Source organism: Chiloscyllium punctatum, chromosome 16 (genome assembly GCF_047496795.1).
Source record: "Chiloscyllium punctatum isolate Juve2018m chromosome 16, sChiPun1.3, whole genome shotgun sequence".
Taxonomy (NCBI): Eukaryota; Metazoa; Chordata; class Chondrichthyes; order Orectolobiformes; family Hemiscylliidae; genus Chiloscyllium; species Chiloscyllium punctatum.
The window spans coordinates 37,653,103-37,680,547 of NC_092754.1; positions in this window are offsets into that span (position 1 = coordinate 37,653,103).

Genomic DNA, 27,445 nt, shown 5'->3' on the forward strand with positions numbered 1-27,445 from the left:
GGCAGGTAGAGTTGAGAAATTATGGTAAATGCTTACACTCGTCCCTTCCCTACCGAGAGTTGTGAACACAGCCCAGTCCAATCTTCCATTCATTGACTCCATCTACACTTCTCACTGCCGCAGGAAGGCAACCAACATCATCAAATACCCCTCTCACCCCAGTTATAATCTCTTTCAACACCTTCTGTTGGGCAGATGATATAAAAGCTTAAGCACACCAATGAACAGATTCAAGAACAGCTTCTTCCCTGCTGTTATTAGACTTCTGAGTGCACCTCTCAAATGTCAAATTTAATGTTGATCTTGTTCTTTGTGCATCTTCTCTGCAGTTGTAACATTGTATTCCTCGCTCTGTTGTATTACCTTAATGGTATGATCTTCCTCTATCACATGCAAAACAAATCTTTTCACGGTACCTAAGTGCATATGACAATAATAAATCAATTCCTTGATTCTCTAGCTGCACTTCATCTGGCCTCTTTTGGAAATGTGTTAAGCCTTGCTTAGTTCCCCTTTAACAGTGTTGATCTCATTCAAGGTTTCATATATCTCTACCTTAATTACTACTTCCACATTTCTCAACTTTTTTCTTTGTTGACACAAAATCTTTAATAAGAATTTTAAACCTCCACTTGCTGATTTTATCACTAGTCTCTAATAGGGCCTATCATTCCTTAATTATCACTTTTAACTCCAATTTTCATAAGTATGTTCAAATTATTTATTTTACTATCTATAACACCAAAAGTGAAGGTATTTAATAGTTTTTACTTCCTGGTTTGTTGCCTATGAAAATACTTCCGTGCGATTGGTTGTTCATCCTGTTTGCTGACATCATTGTGAATAGACATCTGCACATGGCACTGTTTCCAAATGGGCAAAGGAGCATTCATTGGGCAGTTTTCTTCAAGAATGGTGATGGGTGCCATTGCTTCACATCTGACTTTGATTATGTAATGCATTGTGCACACGGCTGTGGTCTCCCAACATTAGCTTCCCTTGCATTCTCCCACATTAACTGTTTCTTTTGTTGATGAATCAATTTATTCCCTCACTGATATCCCTGTGACAGATTCAGTTAACAGTTCGGAGCTCATTGATTTCATCAAATAAAACAAAAGGCCAAAGACCTTTCTCTTCCTGATTTTCCACTTTCCCCTCCTGAAGATGACAAGATAGCCAGGATGCTGTTTCAGGAGTGTCAAGTCACTCTCTTGTTAAATTTTTCACATAGATAGAGTTGCATAAAATGTATAATGCTGAAACAGACCATTCAGCCCAATTCTCCATGCTGTCCTCCCACTCAAATGCTATCAACATGGCCTTCTATACACTTCACCTTCATGCCCTCATCTGGCTTTGCTTTGTACACCCCAAACTCCTCTCCTCCACTTTTCATTGTATTAGCAGCTTCCACTTTACTTCTTCATTGAATTTATCAGTGAATATCTTGAAATTTCAATGGTGGGATTTTTGTTTCTTTAGGGCAGACTGGAATTACATAATGGGACCATGCAGAAATTCCCAGCACAGCTGACTCCATGGGAATTGACCAGGAAGTTGAAATGTAGTTATTTATATCTGGAATTCTCTTCAAAGGTTTCCTGGAATTTGAGATTTCAGGGGGTTTTGACTAATTAATGAAGCTAAGTAGTTATCCAAAATTGAAGGTTGGGTGAGCAAGTTTGCGGATGATACGAAAGTCGGTGGAGTTGTTGACAGTGAGGAAGGATGTGGCAGGTTACAGCGGGATATAGATAAGCTGCAGAGCTGGGCAGAAAGGTGGCAAATGGAGTTCAATGTAGCTAAGTGTGAGGTGATTCACTTTGGTAAGAGTAATAAAAAGATGGGGTACTGGGCTAATGGTCGGATACTTGGTAGTGTGGATGAGCAGAGGGATCTTGGTGTCCATGTACACAGATCTCTGAAAGTTGCCATCCAGGTAAATCATGCGGTGAAGAAGGCATATGGCGTACTGGCTTTTATTGGTAGAGGAATTGAGTTCCGGAGTCCTGAGTTCATGTTGCAGTTCTATACGACTTTGGTGCGGCCGCATCTGGATTATTGTGTGCAGTTTTGGTCGCCATATTATAGGAAGGATGTGGAGGCACTGGAACAGGTGCAGAGGAGGTTTACCAGGATGTTGCCTGGTATGGTAGGAAGATCGTATGAGGAAAGGCTGAGGCACTTGGGGCTGTTTTCTTTGGAGAAAAGAAGGTTTAGGGGGTGACTTGATAGAGGTGTACAAGATGATTAGGGGTTTAGATAGGGTTGACCATGTATGGAGTCAGCTATTATGAGGGGGCATAGCTTTAAATTAAGGGGTGGTAGGTATAGGACAGATGTTAGGGGTAGATTCTTTACTCAGCGAGTCGTGAGTTCATGGAATGCCCTGCCAGTAGCAGTGGTGGACTCTCCCTCTTTATGGGCATTTAAACGGGCATTGGATAGACAGATGGAGGATAGTGGGCTAGTGTAGGTTGGGTGGGCTTGGATCGGCGCAACATCGAGGGCCAAAGGGCCTGTACTGCACTGTATTTTTCTATGTTCTATGTTCTATAATTCAGAGGATTAAAACACTGTTCTAACTGCTTAATAGCTACTAAACTGACCCTCACTGTCTTACCACTGATACGCTTAACTATTCCCCCAACCAACCTCCCCTGACCCTGACTCCCCATGTCCCCAAACAACTGGATCCCCACCCTTGCCCAACACCGATTCCTCTGACACAACATCCAACTCCCTCAATCCAACATCAATACCCCACTGAACTGGCAATGACACTTAACCTAACAGCCAGCAAAAACTAACAATTCCAAAACCAACACTGAACCCTGACCCCCAAACTAACAGAAACCCCTAATTCAACATCCAAGCCCAACACCAACACCCTTCCTCTGTCCCTACAAACCTCACGACCAAATCCACACCCCTCCACCCAATAGGAGAAAGTGAGGACTGCAGATGCTGGAGATCAGAGCTGAAAATGTGTTGCTGGAAAAGCGCAGCAGGTCAGGCAGCATCCAAGGAGCAGGAGAATCGACGTTTCGGGCATGAGCCCTTTTTCAGGATACCCTAACCCCAATACCCTAACACTTACTAGCTTAACATTCATGCCACTCCCAATTCGACATCCACCCCTCCAAATTTACACCCCCTCCCACCCCCAAGATGACTGCTTACCCAGTTGGCACCATCACCTCACTCCCCACCTTTGACTGGACATAAACCCAGCTTGACATCCACCTGCCTCCCTACCACACACTTAGATTACACACTAAGCTTTCTTAGTATCTGTCAAAATGGCTGTTGTGTACTTTAATTACAAAACACAGCACATTCACTGCTGGAAAAGGGAACCATGGGGATTTTTCCATATTGATTCTCTTTATCACTGGCTGAAATGTTTTCTGAATTAATCTCCGCACTATCATAATAGCAAAGTCCTGTCTTAGATATTCCAAGGCAGAACCAATCAAAAATCTCTCTGTTTTTAGACTAACCTGGATCAGAAATAGCATTTCCAAACCTGATCAGAATTGATGGGATCTCCTCTCTAAGGCTCCTAGTTCTGGTCTAACCAACATAATGTACATCAATAAAAGCAAAATACTGGGGATGCTGGAAATCTGAAACAAAAACAGAGAACATTGGAGAAACACAGTGGCATCTATGGAGAGAGAGGGGTAGAACAAAAGTTTTGAATCTTGGTAATTCTTTTGATTAGATTACATACAGTGTGGAAATAATTTCACAGAAGAGTCATATTGGACTTGAAACATTAACTCTCTCCACAGATGTTGTTGGACATGTGTACAAACATGTTTTATATGTCTCTTCTAATTCATTCATGGGATGAGGGTTTCGCTGCCTAGGCCAGCATTTATTGCCCATCAGGCAGTTTAAGAGTCAACCATGTTGCTGTGGGTTTGGAGTCACATGTAGGCCAGACCAGGTAAGGAAAGCAGTTTCCTTCCTGAAAGGGCAATAGTAATGCCAAGTGGCTCTTTTTATCCCTTCCCCTGACAATTGATTTATGGTCATCATCAGACCCTTCCAGATTTTGATTGGATTCAAATTCCACCATCTGCTATGGTGGGATTTGAACCAAGGTCCCTAGAACATTATTTGGCTTTACAGACCTTCAACAATACCACTAGGCCACTGCCTCCCCTTTGAATAGCTATCCTACCTTTCATAAAGCATTTCATAATCTTAAAGACCTTTGTGGGGTTACTTCATAGCCTCATAAGTCAGGTTTTTTGCCAAAGGAAACAGCAATACCTTGTTCAGCTTCTTCAGAATATTGCATCATTCAGTGTAAACCTTTGCTCCAGTTTTTCCAGGAATTTCTGTATTCATTTTGGAAGAGAAGCTGACCACATCACTCAAGAGGTATTTGGACTAGATTTGGCTTTCTCAAAGTTAATTGTTAACCAGAGAAAGGGATATCATTGTCTCAGAAAGACTGCGCTGTCAGAGATCTATCTCATTTGTCCTGACATTGATACAATAAAGGGAGGTGTATAATTAGCAAGGGTTACATGAGAAACATAGTGAATAGTTAGTGTGTGAATACACAAGGAGAAAGTGAGGACTGCAGATGCTGGAGATCAGAGTCGAGAGTGTGTTGCTGGAAAAGCACAGCAGGTCAGGCAGCATCTGAGGAGCAGGAGAATCAATGTTTCGGGCATAAGCCTTCATCAGGAATGAGGCTTGTGGGTGGGGGCTAAGAGATAAATGGGATGGGGGTGAGGTTGGGAGGGAGATAGCTGGGAAAGCGAAAGGTGAATGAATGTGAGGGAGAAGATGATAGGTCAGAAAGGGGCAGTGATGGATGGGTCCGGAAGGTGGTGCTGAGTTGGAGGCTTAGGATTGGGACAATGTGGGGGGAGGGGAAATAAGAAGCTGTTGAAATCCACATTTATCCTGTGTGGTTGCAGGGTCCCAAGGCAGAATATGAGATGGTCTTCTTCCAGGCGTCGGGTGGTAACGGTTTGGTGGTGGAGGAGGCCTAGGACCTGCATATCGTTGACGGAGGGGGAGGGGGAGTTGAAGTGTTCAGCCACGGGATGGTGGGGTTGGTGGGTGCGGGTGTCCCAGAGACGTTCTCTGAAATGATCCACAAAATGGCGTCCTGTCTCCCCCCATGTAGAGGATACCACACTGGGTGCAGTGGATGACATTGAATATACTGTCTGGAAATGTTATGGAGTCTGGTTCAGTTGAGGCATTCATAACGGTGTGGGCAAAAGACACGAATGGAACTGGTGCAGGCACAATAGGCTGAATGGTTTGCATTTGTGCGGTTACAATTCAGTGATTTTATGATAAGGATACGGGGAAAAAGACGAGTATTTAGACTGGTCTGTTTGAAAGTTGCAAATAACTAATCAGGAGATTCCGATGATGGGATACTAATGGCAGCCAGAGCAATCCTTGAAGAATGGTCCCAGGAGAAAAGAGGTCAGATGTCATTTGTTTGCAAGTGATTAAGTAAAGTGTGATAACACTCAGGCACAGCGCCTTTCAGACAGGACGGGAGCTTATAGAACCTCGTAAAGGCAACATCCCCACAACCTGGAAATAAACTTAAACACAGCTACTAGACCCCATGCGTACAGGGAGAACTAGCCAGTTAGAAACAGAACTGGCTCAAAGGTAGAAGACAGAGGGTTGTGGTGGAGGGTTGTTTTTCAGACTGGAGGCCTGTGACCAGTGGAATGCCACAAGGATCAGTGCTGGGTCCTCTACTTTTTTGTCATTTATATAAATGATTTGGAGGTGAGCATAAGAAGTATAGTTAGTAAGTTTGATGATGACACCAAAAGTGGAGGTGTAGTGGACAGCAAAGAAGGTGACCTTGGATTACAACAGGATCTGGAATAGATGGGCCAATGGGCTGAGAAGTGGCAGATGGAGTTTAATTCAGATAAATGCGAGGTGCTGCGTTTTGGGAAAGAAAATCTTAGCAGGACTTATACACTTAATGGTAAGATCCTGGGGAGTGTTGCTGAACAAAGAGACCTTGGGTTCATAGCTCCTTGAAAGTGGTGTCACAGGTAGATAGGATAGTGAAGAAGGCATTTGGTATGCTTTCCTTTATTGGTCAGAGTACAGAGGAAACCCGATTATCGGAAAATTGGATTATCCGAAGGAGATCTCGAGGTTCCGAATGAAACATTACATCAAAGATGTGTTTCCAGCAGTGATCACATCTTTTGATTATAGTGATTAAACAGGCACGGTCTCCAAATGACTGACCTCCCGCCCTCTTACTCTCTCCCCACACATTCCCTGGAGTTCTCCAGAGGGGTGTACCCTAACCCCCCCACCCCACTTCCAAGGACTAATCTCTCCAACATTGTCCTGTACAGGGCAAACATGGAACCTGTCAAAAGTTTGCACTAAAAAGGTGTGTGTGTCTGTGGCTGTGTCTGTGCACTATTTGGAGACTTATCCCACCAAGGCATCAGTCTTATTGTTGGTGTGCAGTCCGGATGCCCCGGACAGGGGTCCAGGGTGGACAGGGTGGGGACGGTGGGGGGGCGGAGTGGACATGGGCTCTGTGCTTGTGCTTGGGGGAGGCAGGATTGGACCGGGTTGGGAGCGGGTTTGGACGGGGTTGGGGGGGATGGGGTTGGACCTGGTTGGGGGCAGGGTCCCGCACACCGTGTGTTGCTGCAGTCTTCTGAAAGGGGAGCAGATTTTAAAACTCCGAGAGGAAAGGCATTTAAACGATTTTCCAAATAATCGATTTTCCGAATAATCGATTATCCGAATAATCGATTATCCGAACGTAATACTGCCCGCCCATCACATTCAGATAACTGAGTTTCCACTGTATTGAGTACAAGAGTTGGGAGGTCATATTGCAGCTGTACAGGACATTAGTGAGGCCACTGTTGGAATATTGCGAGCAATTCTGGTCTCCTTCCTATTGAAAAGATATTGTGAAACTTGAAAGGGTTCAGAAATAATTTACAAAGATGATGCCAGGGTTGGACGATTTGAGCTATAGGGTGAGGTTGAATAGGCTGGGACTGTTTTCCCTGGAGCATCAGAGGCTAAAGGGTGACCTTATAGACATTTATAAAATCATGAGGGGCATGGATAGGATGAATAGACAATCATTTCCCTGGAGTGGGGGAGTCCAGAACTAGAGGGCATAGGTTTAGGGTTAGAGGGGAAAGCTATAAAAGAGACCTAAGGGGCAAACTTTTCACGCAGACAGTGGTATGTATGTGGGATGAGCTGCCAGAGAAAGTGGTGGAGGCTGGTACAATTACAACATTTAAAAGGCATCTGGATGGGTATGTGAATAGGAAGGGTTTGGAGGGATGTGGGCCAGGTGCTGGCAAGTGGGACTAGATTGGGTTGGGATATCTGGTTGGCATGGATGTGTTGGACCGAAGGGTCAGTTTCCATGCTGTACACCTCTATGACTCTCAGACTCTATGACATGAACCAATTTTCAGTTAACAATCCAAATGGGAATACTGGATTAGTGGTGCTGGAAGAGCACAGCAGTTCAGGCAGCATCCAACGAGCAGCGAAATTGACGTTTTGGGCAAAAGCCCTTCATCAGGAATAAAGGCAGTGAGCCTGAAGCGTGGAGAGATAAGCGAGAGGAGGGTGGGGGTGGGGAGAGAGTAGCATAGAGTACAATGGGTGAGTGGGGGAGGAGATGAAGGTGATAGGTCAAGGAGGAGAGGGTGGAGTGGATAGGTGGAAAAGAAGATAGGCAGGTCAAACAAGTCCGGACAAGTCAAAGAGAGAGTGCTGAGCTGGAAGTTTGAAACTAGGATGAGGTGGGGGAAGGGGAAATGAGGAAGCTGTTGAAGTCCACATTGATGCCCTGGGGTTGAAGTGTTCCGAGGCGGAAGATGAGGCGTTCTTCCTCCAGGCGTCTGGTGGTGAGGGAGCGGAGGTGAAGGACGCCCAGGACCTCCATGTCCTCGGCAGAGTGGGAGGGGGAGTTGAAATGTTGGGCCACGGGGCGGTTTGGTTGATTGGTGCGGGTGTCTCGGAGATGTCCACTAAAGTGCTCTGCTAGAAGTCGCCCAGTCTCCCCAATGTAGAGGAGACCACATCGGGAGCAACGGATACAACAAATGATATTAGTGGATGTGCAGGTAAAACTTTGATGGATGTGGAAGGCTCCTTTAGGGCCTTGGATAGAGGTGAGGGAGGAGGTGTGGGCACAGGTTTTACAGTTCCTGCGGTGGCAGGGGTAAGTGACAGAATGGGAGGGTGGGTCGTAGGGGGGTGTGGACCTGACCAGGTAGTCACGGAGGGAACGGTCTTTGCGGAAGGCGGAAAGGGGTGGGGAGGGAAATATATCCCTGGTGGTGGGGTCTTTTTGGAGGTGGTGGAAATGTCGGCGGATGATTTGGTTTATGCGAAGGTTTGTAGGGTGGGAGGTGAGCACCAGGGGCGTTCTGTCCTTGTTACGGTTGGAGGGGTGGGGTCTGAGGGTGGAGGTGCGGGATGTGGATGAGATGCGTTGGAGGGCATCTTTAACCACGTGGGAAGGGAAATTGCGGTCTCTAAAGAAGGAGGCCCTCTGGTGTGTTCTATGGTGGAACTGGTCCTCCTGGGAGCAGATACGGCGGAGGCGGAGAGATTGGGAATACGGGATGGCATTTTTGCAAGAGATAGGGTGGGAAGAGGTGTAATCCAGGTAGCTATGGGAGTCGGTGGGTTTGTAAAAAATGTCAGTGTCAAGTCGGTCGTCACTAATGGAGATGGAGAGGTCCAGGAAGGGGAGCGAGTTGTCAGAGATGGTCCAGGTAAATTTAAGGTCAGGGTGGAATGTGTTGGTGAAGTTGATGTGTTGCTCAACCTCCTCGCAGGAGCACGAGGTGGTGCCAACGCAGTCATCAATGTAGCGGAGGAAGAGGTGGGGAGTGGTGCCGGTGTAATTACGGAAGATCAACTGTTCTACATAGCCAACAAAGAGTCAGGCATAGCTGGGGCCCATACGTGTGCCCATGGCTACGCCTTTGGTCTGGAGGAAGTGGGAGGATTCAAAGGAGAAATTGTTAAGGGTGAGGACCAGTTCGGCCAAATGAATGAGAGTGTCGGTGGAAGGGTACTGTTGGGGACGTCTGGAGAGGAAAAAACGGAGGGCTTGGAGGCCCTGGTCATGGCGAATGGAGGTGTAGAGGGATTGGATATCCATGGTGAAGATAAGGCGTTGGGGGCCAGGGAAACAGAAGTCTTGGAGGAGGTGGAGGGCGTGGGTGGTGCCTCGAACGTATGTGGGGAGTTCCTGGACTAGGGGGGATAGGACAGTGTCAAGGTAGGTAGAGATGAGTTCAGTGGGGCAGGAGCATGCTGAGACAATGGGTCGGCCAGGGTGGTCAGGCTTGTGGATCTTGGGAAGGAGGTAGAACCGGGCAGTGCGGGGTTCCCGGACTATGAGGTTGGAAGCTGTGGGTGGGAGATCCACTGAGGTGATGAGGTTCTGTATGGTCTGGGAGATGATGATTTGGTGATGGGGAGTGGGGTCATGGTCGAGGGAGCAGTAGGAAGAGGTGTCCTCGAGTTGGCGTTTGGCTTCAGCGGTATAGAGGTCAGTGCGCCAGACCACCACTGCGCCCCCTTTATCTGCTGGTTTGATGGTGAGGTTGGGATTGGAGCAAAGGGATTGGACGGCTGCGTGTTCTGAGGGTGAGAGGTAGGTGTTGGGGAGGGGGGACGACAGGTTGAGGCGGTTAATGTCCCGGCGGCAGTTGTAAATGAAGAGGTCGAGGGCAGGTAATAGGCCAGTGCGGGGTGTCCAGGTGGATGCAGTGTGTTGGAGGTGGGCGAAGGGGTCCTCGGAAGGTGGGCGGGAGTCCTGATTGTGAAAGTAAGCTCGGAGGCGGAGGCGACGGAAGAATTGTTCGATGTCACGTCGTGTATTAAATTCATTGATGTGTGGACGGAGGGGGATGAAGGTGAGTCCTTTGCTGAGGACTGATCGTTCGTCCTCAGTGAGGGGGAGGTCTGGAGGGATGGTGAAAACTCGGCAGGGCCGGGAGCTGGGATCTGGTGTGGGTGTAGAGCTGGGGGTGGGGGCGGAACCTGTAACTGGAGTGGGTGTGATGGTGGGGGGAATGGGGGTGGAGTCATGAGCAGGGGTACTGTTGCCCTCGGGGTTCTGGGGTGTGGGGATAGTGACAGTGGGGTCTGTCGGGGGCATGTCAGCAGAATGCAGGTGAGTGGCGCTGGTGGGGGCGGAAGTGGTGGTGACCACGGCAATTGGGGTGGCGGAAGTCACTGAGCGTGTGGTATCAGCGATGATGTGAGGGCCAGAAGTGGCTGTGGGAGTGGCTATGATGGGGGCGGAAGTGGCATCATCACTCAACGTGGGGGTGGTAGCTGCGTCAGCCACATGGCTAATGGCATTTCCGAGGCCAGGGGAATCTTCTGGAATGTTTGAGGAGCGCTGGTTATGGAGGTGGGTGGATAAAAGTTTGTTGTACTTACAGTTTTTGATGTTTGAGATGGAATTGAAATACTGTTTGTTGAGAGTATGAATTCTCCTGAGGATGTAGTACAGACTGGGTCCTTTGCAATTCTGAGAGAGTGTGGCCCTCAGCTGAGGCAGGGCTGACTGTAGAGAGGTTAGGTGCTGGCTCATTGCTGCGAATGTGGAGCGGAGGATCTTGAAGGAGAACTGTTGCTGTTGTTTTTGAATCTGTCGTCTGTACTGTTTGTCCTGTTCGGGTCCAAACTCTGCTGTCGTCCCCCCTCCCCCACTCCAACCTCTCACCCTCACAACGCGCAGCCCTCCAATCCCTCTGCTCTAATCCCAACCTCACCATTAAGCCAGCGGATAAAGGGGGCGCAGTGGTAGTCTGGCGCACTGACCTCTACACCGCTGAAGCCAAACGCCAACTCGAGGACACCTCTTCCTACTGCCCCTTCGACCCATGACCCCACCCCCCATCACCAAACCATCATCTCTCAGACCATACAGAACCTCATCACCTCAGGAGATCTCCCACCCACAGCTTCCAACCTCATAGTCCGGGAACCCCGCACTGTCCGGTTCTACCTCCTTCCCAAGATCCACAAGCCTGACCACCCTGGCCGACCCATTGTCTCAGCATGCTCCTGCCCCACTGAACTCATCTCTACCTACCTTGACACTGTCCTATCCTCCCTAGTCCAGGAACTCCCCACATACGTTCGAGACACCACCCACGCCCTCCACCTCCTCCAAGACTTCCGTTTCCCCGGCCCCCAATGTCTTATCTTCACCATGGATATCCAATCCCTCTACACCTCCATTCGCCATGACCAGGGCCTCCAAGCCCTCCTTTTTTTCCTCTCCAGACGTCCCCAACAGTACCCTTCCACCGACACTCTCATTCATTTGGCCGAACTGGTCCTCACCCTTAACAATTTCTCCTTTGAATCCTCCCACTTCCTCCAGACCAAAGGCGTAGCCATGGGCACACGTATGGGCCCCAGCTATGCCTGTCTCTTTGTTGGCTATGTAGAACAGTTGATCTTCCGTAATTACACCGGCACCACTCCCCACCTCTTCCTCCGCTACATTGATGACTGCATTGGCACCACCTCGTGCTCCTGCGAGGAGGTTGAGCAATTCATCAACTTCACCAACACATTCCACCCTGACCTTAAATTTACCTGGACCATCTCTGACAACTCGCTCCCCTTCCTGGACCTCTCCATCTCCATTAATGACGACCGACTTGACACTGACATTTTTTACAAACCCACCGACTCCCATAGCTACCTGGATTACACCTCTTCCCACCCTATCTCTTGCAAAAATGCCATCCCGTATTCCCAATCTCTCCGCCTCCGCCGTATCTGCTCCCAGGAGGACCAGTTCCACCATAGAACACACCAGATGGCCTCCTTCTTTAGAGACCGCAATTTCCCTTCCCACGTGGTTAAAGATGCCCTCCAACGCATCTCATCCACATCCCGCACCTCCGCCGTCAGACCCCACCCCTCCAACCGTCACAAGGACAGAACGCCCCTGGTGCTCACCTTCCACCCTACAAACCTTCGCATAAACCAAATCATCCGCCGACATTTCCGCCACCTCCAAAAAGACCCCACCACCAGGGATATATTTCCCTCCCCACTCCTTTCTGCCTTCCGCAAAGACCGTTCCCTCTGTGACTACCTGGTCAGGTCCATACCCCCCTACGACCCACCCTCCCATTCTGTCACTTACCCCTGCCACCGCAGGAACTGTAAAACCTGTGTCCACACCTCCTCCCTCACCTCTATCCAAGGCCCTAAAGGAGCCTTCCACATCCATCAAAGTTTTACCTGCACATCCACTAATATCATTTGTTGTATCCGTTGTTCCCGATGTGGTCTCCTCTACATTGGGGAGACTGGGCGCCTCCTAGCAGAGCGCTTTAGGGGACATCTCCGAGACACCCGCACCAATCAACCAAACCGCCCTGTGGCCCAACATTTCAACTCCCCCTCCCACTCTGCCGAGGACATGGAGGTCCTGGGTGTCCTTCACCGCCGCTCCCTCACCACCAGACGCCTGGAGGAAGAACGCCTCATCTTTCGCCTTGGAACACTTCAACCCCAGGGCATCAATGTGGACTTCAACAGCTTCCTCATTTCCCCTTCCCCCACCTCATCCTAGTTTCAAACTTCCAGCTCAGCACTGTCTCCTTGACTTGTCCGGACTTGTCCGACCTGCCTATCTTCTTTTCCACCTATCCACTCCACCCTCTCCTCCTTGACCTATCACCTTCATCTCCTCCCCCATTCACCTATTGTACTCTATGCTACTCTCTCCCCACCCCCACCCTCCTCTCGCTTATCTCTCCACGCTTCAGGCTCACTGCCTTTATTCCTGATGAAGGGCTTTTGCCCAAAACGTCAATTTCGCTGCTCGTTGGATGCTGCCTGAACTGCTGTGCTCTTCCAGCACCACTAATCTAGTATTTGGTTTTCAGCATCTGCAGTCATTTTTTTTAACTTTGTTGAATCCAAATTGGAAATCCATGGCATCAGGTGAAAGATCAATTCTATATTCCATCTCAAATTACACGTTTGGAGAGTGAAACTCAACCCCATGAAGTAACCAGGATAGAATTTGGAGGAGCATGATGAAGTATGGCAAGAAATAATGTAGCAAGGTTAGTTCTATTAACAATGCAGAGGAGCTGCAAACAAAAAGAGAGAATGGAGTCATGTCCATCAGAGAATTAATCAGCAAAAGCTTTTTCTCATGGACAATGCCTTCAATTTATAATTGAAAGAGGCACTTATATTAATCTCCACTGTGTTCTCAAAGACTAAGACAGCCAAACACATGCATAGCAGCTCATAATACTAGACATTGTTCAGCTTACTGGCTCCATGGATCAGAGCTGTGAATTAAAACAAAGGCTATAATTGCCGTAGACGGATAGGGAAGACATAAAACCAATGCTAAAATGTCAGATCAGTAACCTAAATTATTCAGGTAAAATATTCCAGTTTAATAACTTTCTGTCTCCAGACATTATGGAACACGACTGGCAATAAATAGACTTACTTAATTCTTATTGTGATCTGTCAATTCACAGCTTACTCTGCCTTGTCCTGGAATGAAATTTAATGGGACCCTTTAAAACTTGAAGGCGAAGATTGAGCGATTAAATTGGGCAGCAAATGTGATTCAGCGCCCATTGTTTGTGTACTTTCTTTAAAATGTTTCTCTCACTTTGTTGATCATTTGTTGATCATTTGTTGAGATGCGCATAACTTCAGAAACATATTTCTTAGAAGCTTCGAAAAGGGCTTCATTAAGTGAATTACACAATGTACACAAAAGGAAAATTTTTCCCATAGTCTGATCTCACAACCAACAATTAACTGCAGCATTTAATGGGTTTTTAATGCTGTTGTTTGAGCGAGGAATATTGGGAGAAATCCTCTGCTTTTTCTTCCAGTTCTGTCATGGGATCTTACTATCCACCTAGGCAGCAAGGTAACTCATCATTTTAACTTGGTATCTGCTAAACAGTGGCCAGTGTGTTCATTCATAAAAATCCCACCAGCAGCACGATCACCACTTGACAAATGGTTGCCACTTGACAAACAGGGATTGTGCTGTTTAATGGTTTGATTACACTGCGTTTGATTGTGCATTTCTGTTTGATGCTCAGTCTGTTTGATTGTTGAAGTCTGCATATAGCTGATATATCATTTCGAGTCATAGAGTCATAGAGCTGTACACGATGGAAACAGACGCTTTGGTCCAACTCATTCATGCTGAGCAGATATCCTGAATTAATCCAGTCCCAATTGCCAGCATAGCCCTCTAAACCCTTCCTATTCATACACTCATTCAGATGCCTTTTAAACATTGTGATTGTACCAACCTCCACCATTTCCTCTGGCAGCTTATTCCATACTTGGGTGAAAAAGGTGCCCCTTAGATTCGTTTCTTCCATCTTTCCCTCTCACCTTAAATCTGTACTCTCTAGTTTTAGACTCCCCTACTCTGGGGAATAGACCTTCGCTATTTACCCTATCCATGCCCCATGTGATTTTATAAACCTCTATAAGGTCACCCCTCAGCCTCTGAAGCTCCAGGGAAAACAGCCCCAGCCTGTTCAGCCTCTCTCTATAACTCAAACTTTCCAACGCTGACAACATCCTTGTAAATCTTTTCTGAACCACTTTCAAGTTTTACAACATTCTTGCTACAGCAAGGAGACCAGAATTGAATGCAGCATTGCAAAAGTGGCCTAACTAATGCCCTGTACGGCTACAACATGATATTCCAACTTCTATATTCAATGCGCTGACCAATAAAGGCAAACACCTTCTTCACTATCCTGTCTATGTGTAACTCCACCTTCATGGAACTATGAACCTGCACTCCAAGGTGTCTTTGTCCAGCAACACTCCCCATGGCCTACCATCAAGTATATAAGTCCTGCCCTTTCTAAAATGCAGCACCTCAAATTTATCTGAATCAAACTCAATCTGTCACTCCTCAGCCCATTGGCCCATCTGATCAAGGTTCTGTTGTACTCTGAGATAACCTTCTTCGCTGTCCACTCTACCACCAATTCTTGTGTCATCTGCAAACTTACGAACCATTCCTCCTACATTCACATACAATTCATTTATATAAATGACAAAAACCAGTGGAAAACCAACACTGATCCATGTGGCACACTGCTGGTCACAGGCCTCCAGTTTGAAAAACAACCCTCTACCACGACTCTCTGTCTCCTACCTCCAAGCCAATTTTGTATCCAAATGGATAGCTTTCCCTGGATTCCATGTGATCTATCCTTGTTAACCTGTCTACCATGCAGAACCTTGTCGAATGCTTTGCTGAAGAGAAGTTGTATAGATCTGAGGTATAAAATGCATCTTGATGACTATACTTGAGTTGATGTTGGTTTGCACCACATTAATTGATAGCACAAATGTCAGAAATCTGGTCTCCCATTCCTGAGGTGGAAGAAGAGTCCATACATCTTCAGCGGCTGAAATGAAAGATGAGCTAAGAGTTTTCAGTCTGAAGTAAGACGAGGCAACAGACAGAGAAATGGAGAAAATAAGCTTCAACCAGAAATGACACTTCAGTCACTCCCTTCCTGCCTAACTGAACCCTACTCATACACCATTTATCAATCACACACAGTCACTACTACAGTCAATCCACTGCCCAGAGTACTACTTTTCTGGAGGTGTGTGTGTGTGTGTGTGTGTGTGTGTGTGTGTGTGTGTGTGTGTGTGTCCATGCATGTCTATGCCGGTGTGTGTATCTGTGCCTGCGCATGGGTGTGTGTCTGTGCACAGTAGTCCTTGGGATGAGAATGATGCTAGCTGATGACCAGAGCCTACACATAGAGCCCTTTAACTTGAGGAGATCATTGTGCTTTAGCTACAATATGGTTCTGAGTGACCAGGCCACCCTCCCACTCTGCATCCTCTGTGCCGCTGGAGCATCCTCTCCTTGCCCAGCTGCTACAATGCAAGGTGAAAGGTTGAGAGACGCAGCGTAAATTAGTAGTGAAGAAGACTATGGAATCAACTGGATGAAAGGATTTCCTTCTTCCACATGCTGATGTATGATGAAGTGGCAGAACACGTAACATATTAGTTGATACTATGCTGCTTGAGTATGGAACTGGAAAATCTTACTGCATAGAAGCTGAGTTTGGAGACTATTGGACCTGCATTTGCTGTGTGATTAGGAACATGGCAACAAGAGTACACCATTCAACCCCTTGTACCTGATCTACCATTCAACGTTAGACCTTCAATGTCAATTATCAGCAAGTTATCAGCACTATTTGCACATCTCTTGATGTCATCAGTAACAGGAAAAAATCAATTTCTATCTTGAACATGATCAATGACTGGAGTAGAAAATTAATCTAACTCTCTTCCTCCTCCACTACCCCAGAAATGTTCCTTCATCATATGTTGCCTGGTGTTGACTTTCCTCACTTTCAGTTGTGTGAAACTGAGGCAGCATCATGCTAATAACATGTTAGAGTTGGCAGTACATCTATCTGCTTTCTCAACCATATCAATCACAGCAGACAGGTTTTGTTTTTTCCTTCGGTACCCATTTGTCACAATGAGGCTACAGGTAGAAAATCCATTTGGACTTCAATTATCTCCACAGTTCCCAGGAGGCCAGGAAAAGATCATGCAGAGTGTTCTGTTGTAAATCTGTATTTTGAGATTGCTTCAGTGAATCTCCAGTTATGAGCCAGCAGAGTTGACGAATGACTGTAATTTTAGTTTCCAGAGTCACTGTGCCCTTAATCAACTCAAGTACAAACAAAAACAATTAAGTGAGAAATCCAACAAACCAAGACTCAAAGGTAGCTTTCAGTTTTAAAACTGACATTTCTTTCATCTGCTGTCAGTAAATGGAAACTCAACAGGTCTCCGAGTCATCATAGATCGGTATGAGTTTAAAGACATAGGGGCTAGGTCATTGCTAGATTGGTCTGTCTTTCCTCTGCCTGGGTATTGTGTTCATTCTCTGTTGATATGAAGGTTTTGAAAAAGGTAGGTAGACAGGGTGGTGAAGAAGGCATTTGACACTATTGGTCAGAGCATTGAGTTTAGGAGACGGGGCATCATGTTGCGGCTGTACAAGACATTGGTGAGGCCACTTTTAGAATTTTGTATACAATTCTGGTTGCCCTGCTATATGAAAGATGTTCTAGAAAGAGTGCAGAAAATGTTTACAAAGATGTTGCCGGGTCTTGAGGATTTGAGGGCATAGATAAGGCGAATAGCCAAGATCTTTTTGCTAGGATGGGGGAATCCAAAACTAGATGCATTGGTTGTAGGTGAGAAGAGGAAGTTTTAAAAGGACCTGAGAGGCAACTTTTTCATGCAGAGGATGGTTGTGTGTATGGAAGAAGAGGAAGTGGGAAAGGCAGGTACAATAACAAGATTTAACAGATATTTGGGACAAGTACATGGATAGGAAAGGTTTAGAGGGCTGAGTGCCAAATGCAGGGACTAGTTTAGTTTAGGATACTTAGGCACCCTGGATGCACCGGGCTGAAATGTCTGTTTCTGTGCCGTATGACTCAATAACTGTTTACATGCCACTTCATTATCCCATTGCCCTGATCGGTTACGTTTCAACAAACTGTCTGCAAACTCTCTTTCCTTACATTGTTAACTTGTCCCCAGCTTAAATGAACAGATGTAACACCTACCTTCATTAACAGATGAGAACACCATTCTCTCATTGTAGGCAGGATTCATTGTGCAGCTGGTGAGTGAGGTGTACCATTAGAACAAGAGGGGACTCGATCTTAGGGTCAGGATGAGGAAGGGGGTTGGTGGGGGGGTGAAGGGGGAAGCAACACAGAATGGAATGGATTAAATTGAGTGCTCCACATATTATAACACATAATATGTGGAGCACTCAATTTAATCTTTGGCTTGAGCTGAAATGATCCCAGTTTAAACAAGTGTTTAAAAATGATTGGGACTGTATTACTTTCTCTAGCTACCTGCCCCCTTTTCTTTGGCTCTGCTCATTCACAAGCCACTCACATGTGAAAATCCAAGATGGCGGCATGTAGAAAGCTTCAGCCAGAGCTCGTTCACTCCATCAGGAGCAGATGTAGCCCATTCAGCTCTCCAGCTGACCTTCACTATTCCATAAGATTAAGGTTGACACAATTGTTTTCCGAATTCCACATCTCCACAATGGCCTGTACCACCTGATTACTAAGAGGTGATCGCCTGATTAACTTTCCCAGCATCTGGGTGATTTTCCACCTGCATAGTTTCATAGTGAAAATACAAAGCAAAATTCTCATGAGGGCTACTCATTTTCTCTCAATTTCATGATTTATTTTAAAAAGCATAAGTTTTGCTAATTGGTACTTAGGTTTATCCTAGTCAGTCTGAACCCAGCCTGTAACCTGGCACTTTATTAATGATTAGGAATTGAGTGTACTACGCATGTCGAAGTGAAAATTTAATTTTTATGGATTAAGCAATGCCATTTGACCAACACAACATATCTTGAAGAAAACTCCAATGTCATTCAACCTGTGTTGGCAAGCAGTTGAATTACAGAAACAACAGGTAGGATGAAATATATGTGTGAGTAAGGAGAACTGTCCCTGTTTGGAATCAAAGATACATGCAAAATACTACAACTGGTGACATTGAAACTTTGGCTTTAGCTGAAATGATCTCAGTTTAAACAAGTGTTTAAAATGATTGGGACTGTATTACTTTCTCTAGCTACCTGCCCCCTTTTCTTTGGCTCTGCTCATTCACAAGCCACTCACATGTGAAAATCCAAGATGGCGGCATGTAGAAAGCTTCAGCCAGAGCTCGTTCACTCCGTCCGTTTCTTTTTCTTTCTTTATCTTTCTTTTTCTCTTTTTTATTTTCTTCGTTTCTTCACTCCAAGCCTCAGTGAAGACCCGGTGTGAGGCATTCTCTTGGCTCAGCCTGGCTTTGTGGCAGTCAAAATTAAAGTAGTGCTGGAAAATCACAGCAGGTCAGGCAGCAACCGAGGAGCAGGAAAATCGATGTTCCAGGTCAAAGCCCTTTGTCAGGAATGAGGCTGGGAGCCTTGGAGTGGAGAGAAAAATGGGAGGGGGCTGGGGCAGGGGCTGGGAAGAAGGTAACAGAGGTGGGTGGAGATGGGGATGAAAGTGATAGGTCAGAGAGGAGGGTGGAGTGGATAGGTGGGAAGGAAAATTGACAGGTGGGACAGGTCATGTGACAGTGACAGTTACGGTGTCTCTCCGCATGGGTGTGGGTTCTGCTTGGGTATGTTCCAGAAGCACTGGGAGGTGGCAGTTTCAGCAACAGCGGCAGCGATAACATCGCATCTGCACACAGGAAGAGTGAACGGGTGAGGGAGGTCTCCCCATATTTCCAGCGGTGGTGACAAGAACAGGCAGCTGAGGTGTCTCAGAGAATGAATTAAACAGAGAACTCATCAAAGACTCATTCCTTTATTTTTCTAGTTTACATGGGAAGGCTTCTAATGTTAACTATTATCTTATTTCTGTGTTTTTCTCTTTATTCTATGAAAGTAATATTTAACTTTCTTTCACTATTTTGTAATTAAGTTTTTTGTGCCTAGAAACCTTTGTATCAAAAATGGCGCCATGTGTGGCAACATTAGACACTTTTCTCTGTACTCCTGTACTTAAGTACATGTGACAATAAAACGTAAATCAAAAAATTTCTACAACGCCTTCCAATTCTGATCAAGTGCCACCCAACCTGAAACGTTAACCCTGCCCTCCTGTTGTCAGAAATGTTGCTGCATATTGATAGTTCTCTCTGTTTCTGATTCATCGTCTTCTGGCAGCGTCACTATTTTGTTACCATTCACACTTCGTTTCGTGATCTCTTTTGCATATTTTCTGAGCTCCTTTCAGACAGCATCATCAGTTTGGGTGGCAGACCAGGAGGGAATATCAGCTCCCAGAGGATGGTTACCAGCAGCAGCTCTCCTCTGATGCAATGGGAAAACTTCAGTCGTATATAAGTTAGCTGCCATATGCTTCACCCATTGTCAGAGTTGGTCATTGGGTAGTTTGTGGCTGATTGATTTGTGCAGAAATTCACCAGAGGCAAAATGACAACACCACAGCCTGCCAGATTTCACTTCCCAAAAGAAGTGGCACATCCAGGGCAAAATATTAAAAAGGTACAAAACCGACAAGAGTCTGGTTAAAACTGAGACTGACAAAGGAAAAAATGTGGCCCATTTTGAAAACTGTATTTTACACTTGTTTTTCGGCTCCCCGCAACTGTCAACCTGGTTCTGAGGAAGGGTCATTCAACCCCAAAACACTAACTCTGATTTCTCTCCACAGATGCTGCCAGACCCGCTGAGCTTCTCCAGCAATATCTGCTTTTGAGATAATGGAACCTAGCATGGCCTGAGAGAATGCTGAGCGAGCTTTCCTTGACAACAAATTCTGAAGAAGAGTCAGACTGAACTCGAAATATTAACTCTGTTTCTCTCCACAGATGTTGCCAGACCTGCTGAGTTCCTGCAGCATTCTCTGTTTCTGTTTCAGATTTCCAGCATCTGCAATCAGCATCCTCCTGTTCCAGTGTTCCTTACCAAACAGCAAATGTAGGGCCAATGGTGTCACCAGGGAGGCATTGTCTTGTCAGTGAAAATTCAACAGCTTGTGACTCTACTAGCTGCAGTTTAGGATACTTAAGGGGTTTGACAGGGTAAACGCTAAGAGGATATTCCCACTCATAGGAGAGGCCAGGACCTGAGGGCATAGTCTCAGAATTAAGAAGCACAATTTCAGACTGAGATTAGATTCGATTACTTATAGTGTGGAAACAGGCCCTTCGGCCCAACAAGTCCACCCTGACCCGCCGAAGCGCAACCCACCCATTCCCCTACATTTACCCCTTCGCCTAACACTACGGGCAATTTAGCATGGCCAATTCACCCTAACCTGCACATTGTGGGAGGAAACTGGAGCACCCAGAGGAAAGACGTTTCGGGCAAAAGCCCTTCATCAGGTATTCCTGATGAAGGGCTTTTGCCTGAAATGTTGATTTGACTGCTCCTCGGATGCTACCTGAACTGCTGTGCTTTTCCAGCGCCACTAATCCAGAGTCTGGTTTCCAGCATCTGCAGTCATTGTTTTTGCCTAGAGATAGATTCTTGATGACTCAGGGAATCAAGGGTTCTGGAAAAAATGCAGGAAAGTGATATGAGGAATGTAAGATCAGACAGGATCGTAAAGAATGGTGCACAAGGTTCCAGAGGCCAAATGGCCTACACCTATTCCTATCTCTTATGGTCTTATGATACAATAGAATGTATACGTTTCCCATAGCTCACGCAGTATTTTCAATGATCAGATTGCTCATAGCTTCCACAATCTTTAAAATTCCAAAAGCTTCTTTTGACTCTTAATTCTACTCACTATAAATTATAGAATTCTATTAGCTTTCCTAATTACTTGCTGTGTCTGCTTGCCAATCATTTGTACTTCATGCACAAGGACACTTCAATCTCCCTGCATCTCAAGGCTCTGCAATCTCACACCTTTTACAACACTCGAAAGCTCTGACATAAGATAAAGACGGGCAGGAAAAGGCAAGCTAACCGTCGAAGTACAATTTGTATCAGTGGTTCTCTGATAGAGTCTGATTAAGCCGCTTCCTTTCAGCTTTGTGCTGCTGATTTCAGTTTTTCATTTCCCTTACAATGGTGTTGGAGCAACATTTCAAATTATAGTTATTAAAACCGATACAAGCTGTGCTGAATAACTAGGTTACTTTTGTTTCCTTTTCACGAAAACAACACTGTTTACTGCAAATAGGGCAAGGGTGGCTGCAGTTGCCCAGATGCTGTGAATTATTCACTGGCAATTCCTGGAGTTTTCCTTACCCGTGGAAAATCAAAACAAAAAAGAAGTTGGTAAATATACGTGGCAGTCCAGTGATTCATTCAGCTTACAAAGGCAAACAATCAGCCTTAGAATGCATCAATCCAGCAAAGAGAAACACGCTGTCAGATGTAACTCTGAAACAACTTGGAAAGCTGGGACTCAGTAGTTACTGGGACTCTGCAAAGACACAAGTTAAAACCTTCCGATGCTGTTCCATTAAACCCTGCCAATCGATACATCTCCTCAGCACAGATTCTTGTCTGGCTATGGAATCTGTAACTAGCCCCAGGTGGTATTTGCTGGTTCTGAGAGCAGGAGACCTGTATGATGATTTATAAGATGTTCAGCGCAGGTAAAAGAGACGTTTTCAAATCTCTGACCTGGAAGCTACACAATCTTTGCTAGTACCATGCCAACTTGAAAAGTTTGTGTTTACAAATATAGATTGGACCCCAGACATTATGGACAGAGACCTACAGACCACAATGAATGAAGTCATGTTAACTACTTAAAACTCACTGGTTTATTATTTTATTAATCGCTGGAGCAGTGTGAATTCTATTCAAGCCACCACACTTTCTGAATAAGTCCAAGTGTTTTCGACAGCATAAAGAGATTTATTTGATTAATGTCAGAGATGACACACCTCCCAGTAATGTGGAGGGACGAGAGAGACTGAGTGTAATATTATTAGAGCAAAGAGGATGAAGGAGAAATTTAGAGCCATTGAAGTTTACAGCATGGAAACAGGCCGGTTGGCCCAACTTCTCCATGCTGCCCAGTTTTCACAATGAAACTTGTTCCATTTGCCTGCACATGGTCCAAATCCCTCCTCAACCTATTTGCAGTAAATGGTGTTGTCTTTGTAAAAAAGAAAAAAACAAGTGACCCAGTTATTCAGCACAGCTTCTGATTACTTTCAGAAATGACTTCACAATTTTTATTTACATTCAGTTGTGGGATGTGGGTATTGCTGGCAGCGCCAGGATTTATTGACCATCCCGAAGGGCCCTTGAGACGTTGTGGATGAACTGCCTCTTAAGCTGTTGCAGTCTTTGGGATGGAGGGACACTCACAATTCGGTGAGTGAGAGTGTTTCAGGATCTTGATCCAGTGACAATGAAGGAACAGCGATACATTTCCAAGTTAAGATGGAGTGAGGCTCAGATGGGAGCTTGGAGGTGGTGGTATTCCCATGAGTTGTCCTTCTAATTGGAAATAGTTATGGGTTTGGAAGATGCAGTGGAAGGAACTTTGCTGAATTTCTGCAGTGCATCTTGTGGGTGACTGCTATTGAGCATCAGTGATGAAGAGAGTAAATGTTGAAGGTGTTGGATGCAGTACCAATAAAGTGGGATGTTTTGTCTTGGATGGTGTTGAGCTTCTTGAGTGTCCTTAAACCTGCATTCATCCAGTCAAGCAGGGAATATTCCATCATACCATCTACTCTTTGATAGAGCAGTTGAGAATAAACTGCTGGCAGGAGGTTTGGTAACCAGAGAACACAGATCTAGAATAAGAAAGAAAAAACAGAGGGGAGAGAAAGAGATTTAATGCATACAGTAGGTCATTCTGATCTGGTATTCACTGCTTGTGTGAGTGGTAAAAGCAGATTCAATCATCTCTTTCAGAAGAGAATTTGCGAAATATTGAAAAGGAAAAGATATTCTCATTGATTTCCTTTAAAACACCCAATGGCAACTATCTGCTCCTCTAGGTTCATTACTTATCAGTGCAATTATCTTCATCATTATGAAAAATCACACAACACTGGATTATAGTCCAGCAGGTTTATTTGAAAGTGGACTATAACCTGATGTTGTGTGATTTTTAACTTTATCCACCTCAGTCCAACACCAGTTCCTCCACATCACATCTTCTTCATTACCTTGTTTGTATTATGTTTGGAAACTCCATGTTCCTGATGCAATATTAGTTTCTTTGGAATTTCTGACACATTGGTCTATCCTCAACTTGAAATTTTGATGGAAATAAACGTGAAATATTTATGGAAATAAACATGAAATGTTGATTATTCAGCCTCTCTGCCATTTCCTCATTTTGATTGATAATGTTACCATTATCAGCCACTAAGGGCTAACTTTACTTCTAAGCATTACTTCCTAATTGAATTCAAAAATATGTTTTGTTGACTTTGATGTCCCATTAGCACTTTTTATCTACACTCCCTTTTTGATCATTTTCTACCTGTTTGGTCAGATCTTTACTGTTGCTTGTATCTCTTCTGATCACAAACACCCATGGTAAAGTATACAATATAAAGGCTGACATGATTTGTTGAACAGTCCGAACTGTGAAGTCAGGATTTGTTTGCCGAACTGGTGTGTTTTGCTGCAAATGTTTTGTCGCCTCGCTAGGTGACATCATCAGTGTGTCTTTGATGAGATATTGGTGACTCGTCCTGCCTGGTATTTATATGCCTCTGTTTGTTGGTATCTGCTGTTCTGTATCTGAGTGGTTTGTATACGGGGTCTGGTTCAATGTGTCTATTGATTGAGTTCTGGTTGATGTAAGACAATAAGACCATAAGACATAGGAGTGGAAGCAAGGCCATTCAGCCCATCGAGTCCATTCCATCATTTAATCATGGCTAATGGGCGTTTTAATTCCACTTACCCGCACACTCTCTGTAACCCTGAATTCCTTGCGAGATCAAGAATTTATCAATCTCTGCCTTGAAAACACACAACGTCCTGACCTTCACTGCGCTCTGCGGCAATGAATTCCAAGGCCCACCGCTCTCTGACTGAAGAAATGTCTCTTCATTTCCATTCTAAATTCACCCCCTCTAATTTTAAGGCTGTGCACACAGGTCCTAGTCTCCCTGCCTAACAGAAACAAATTTCCAGCGTCCACCCTTTCTCAACCACGTATTATCTTGTAAGTTTCTATTAGATCTCCCCTCAACCTTCTAAACTCTAATGAATATAATCCTAAGATCCTCAGCCGTTCATCATATGTTAGGCCTACCATTCCAGGGATCATCCGTGTGAATCTCCGCTGGACATGCTCCAGTGCCAGCATGTCCTTCCTGAGGTGTGGGGCCCAAAATTGGACACAGTATTCTAAATGGGGCCTAACGAGACCTTTCAGTAGCACATCACTGCTTTTATATTCCAACCCTCTTGAGATAAATGACAGCATTACATTTGCTTTCTCAATCACTCAACCTACAAGTTAACCTTTAGAGAATCCTGAACAAGCACTCTAAGATCCCTTTGTACTTTGGCTTTATGAATTTTCTCACCGTTTAAAAAAATAGTCCATGCCTGTATTCTTTTTTCCAAAGTGCAAGATCTCGCACTTGCTCACATTGAATTTCATCAGCCATTTCCTGGATCACTCTCCTAAACTGTCTAGATCTTCCTGCTACCTCCCCACCTCCTCAGTACTACCTGCCTGTCCACCTAACTTCGTATCATTGGCGAACTTCACCAGAATGCCACCAGTCCCTTCATCCAGATCATTAATATATAAAGTGAACAGCTGCAGCCCCAACACTGAACCCTGCGGGATACCACTTGTCACTAGCTGCCATTCCGATAAAAAAACATTGTATCCCAACTCTCTGCCTTCTGTCAGACAGCCAATCCTCAATCCATGCCAGTAGCTCACTTCGAACACCATGGGCCCTCACCTTGCTCAGCAGCCTCCCGTGAGGCACCTTGTCAAAGGACTTTTGGAAGTCTAGATAGATGACATCCACTGAGTTTCCCTGGTTTAACCTACTTGTTACCTCTTCAAAGAATTCTAACAGGTTTGTCATGCACAACCTCCCCTGACTAAATCCATACTGACTTGTTCTCGGCCTCTAATTTTCCATCTTTTGTCTTGATCCTTTCTTGAACAAGGGGGTTACAACTGTGATTTTCCAATCATCTGGGATATTCCCTGACTCCAGTGATTTTTGAAAGATCACAGTCAGTGCCTCCGCTATTTCCTCAGCCACCTCTCTCAGAACTCTAGGATATAGCTCATCGGGGCCAGGAGATTTATTGATTTTTAACTTTTCTAGCACTTCCTCTTTTGTAATGTCTACCATACTCAACTCTGCCCCCTGACGCTTCTTAATTGTTGGGATATTACTCCTGTCTTCCACTATGAAGACTGACACAAAGTACTGACACAAAGTGACAAGCTTCAAGGAATTCTCTGGTGTGTCTCGGTTTTGCCTCGGTTACACTGTCCAATTGTCTGTCTGGGTGGAAATGAGGGAGTGCTAGTCATGTCTGACAGTGCTGTACTGATGCTTGTGTACTCGTATGGTCAGTTTTCTTTCTGTTTGTCCTCTGTAGTGTTTCTCACAGTCTTTGCAGGGTATCTTGTAGATAATGTTCATCCTGTGGGTGTCGGGTCTTTAACCTTTGTGAGGAGCTGGTGGAGAGTGTTTACTGGTTTGTGGGCCACTAGTATTCCCAAGGGTCTGAGTAGTTGGGTGGTTATCTCTGATACGTCTTTGATGTACGGTATGGCTGCTATCGTGTCTATAACGTAGTGTTTGCTTCTTTAGGTTTGTACCGCAAGTACCGGAGAATAGTGATCCTGGGGTCCCCTATCCTTTGAATAGATGTTCCTGTTCTGCCTTCTGGAGTTCTGGGTTGCTGTAGTGTGTCAATGTCTGTTTAAATAATGTCCTAATGCAGCTCTGTTTGTGGGTACTGGGGCAGTTGCTGTTATAGTTCAGTATCTGGTCAGTATGGGTGTTCTTCCTGTACATACCGGTCTGGAGTTCCCCGGTAGGTGTGCATTCCACTAATATGTCCAGGAAAGGGAATCTGCTGTTGTTTTTCTCTTTTTTAGTGAACATTATTCCGGTGATGATGTTACTGATGTGGTGGTGGGTTTCTCCCAGTTGTGTACTTTTAATGATGACAAAGGAGTCATCTACACACTGGATCCAGAGTTTGTGTTGGATGGTGGAGAGGGGTGCTCGTTCTAAGCACTCTCTCATTTCCACCCGCACAGACAACAAAGGACACAAATTCAACTGGAACAATGTAACCATCCTAGCACAGGCAAAACAGAGACATGCTAGAGAATTCCTTGAAGCTGGCACTCCAACTGGAACTCAATCAATTGACACATTGAACTGGACCCCGTATACAAACCACTCAGATACAGAACAGCAGATACCAACAAACAGAGACATATAAATACCAGGCAGGACGGACCTCCAATACCTTATCAAAGACGCACCGATGATGTCACCCAGCAAGGCGACAAAATATTTGCAGAAAAACACACCAGCTCGGTGAACGAATCCATGGCTTTATCCACAACCCGAACTACAAATCTTCTCAAGAACCCTGAGTGTGTTAAGCATCCAATATAAGTCTTTTGCACTGTGGCTCAGTTATAATTACTAGAAGTTGCATATATATAGTATTCATAAACATGGACCAGTCCTTTGCAAGAAGAAAGGAAAATGTTGCACCATTTTTATTGAGGCAAAAACATGGAAGCAATAGTTCACTGATGCACTCTCCATGGGAACACCTTAACCAATCACTGTCAACTTGCAAATCAGCCAT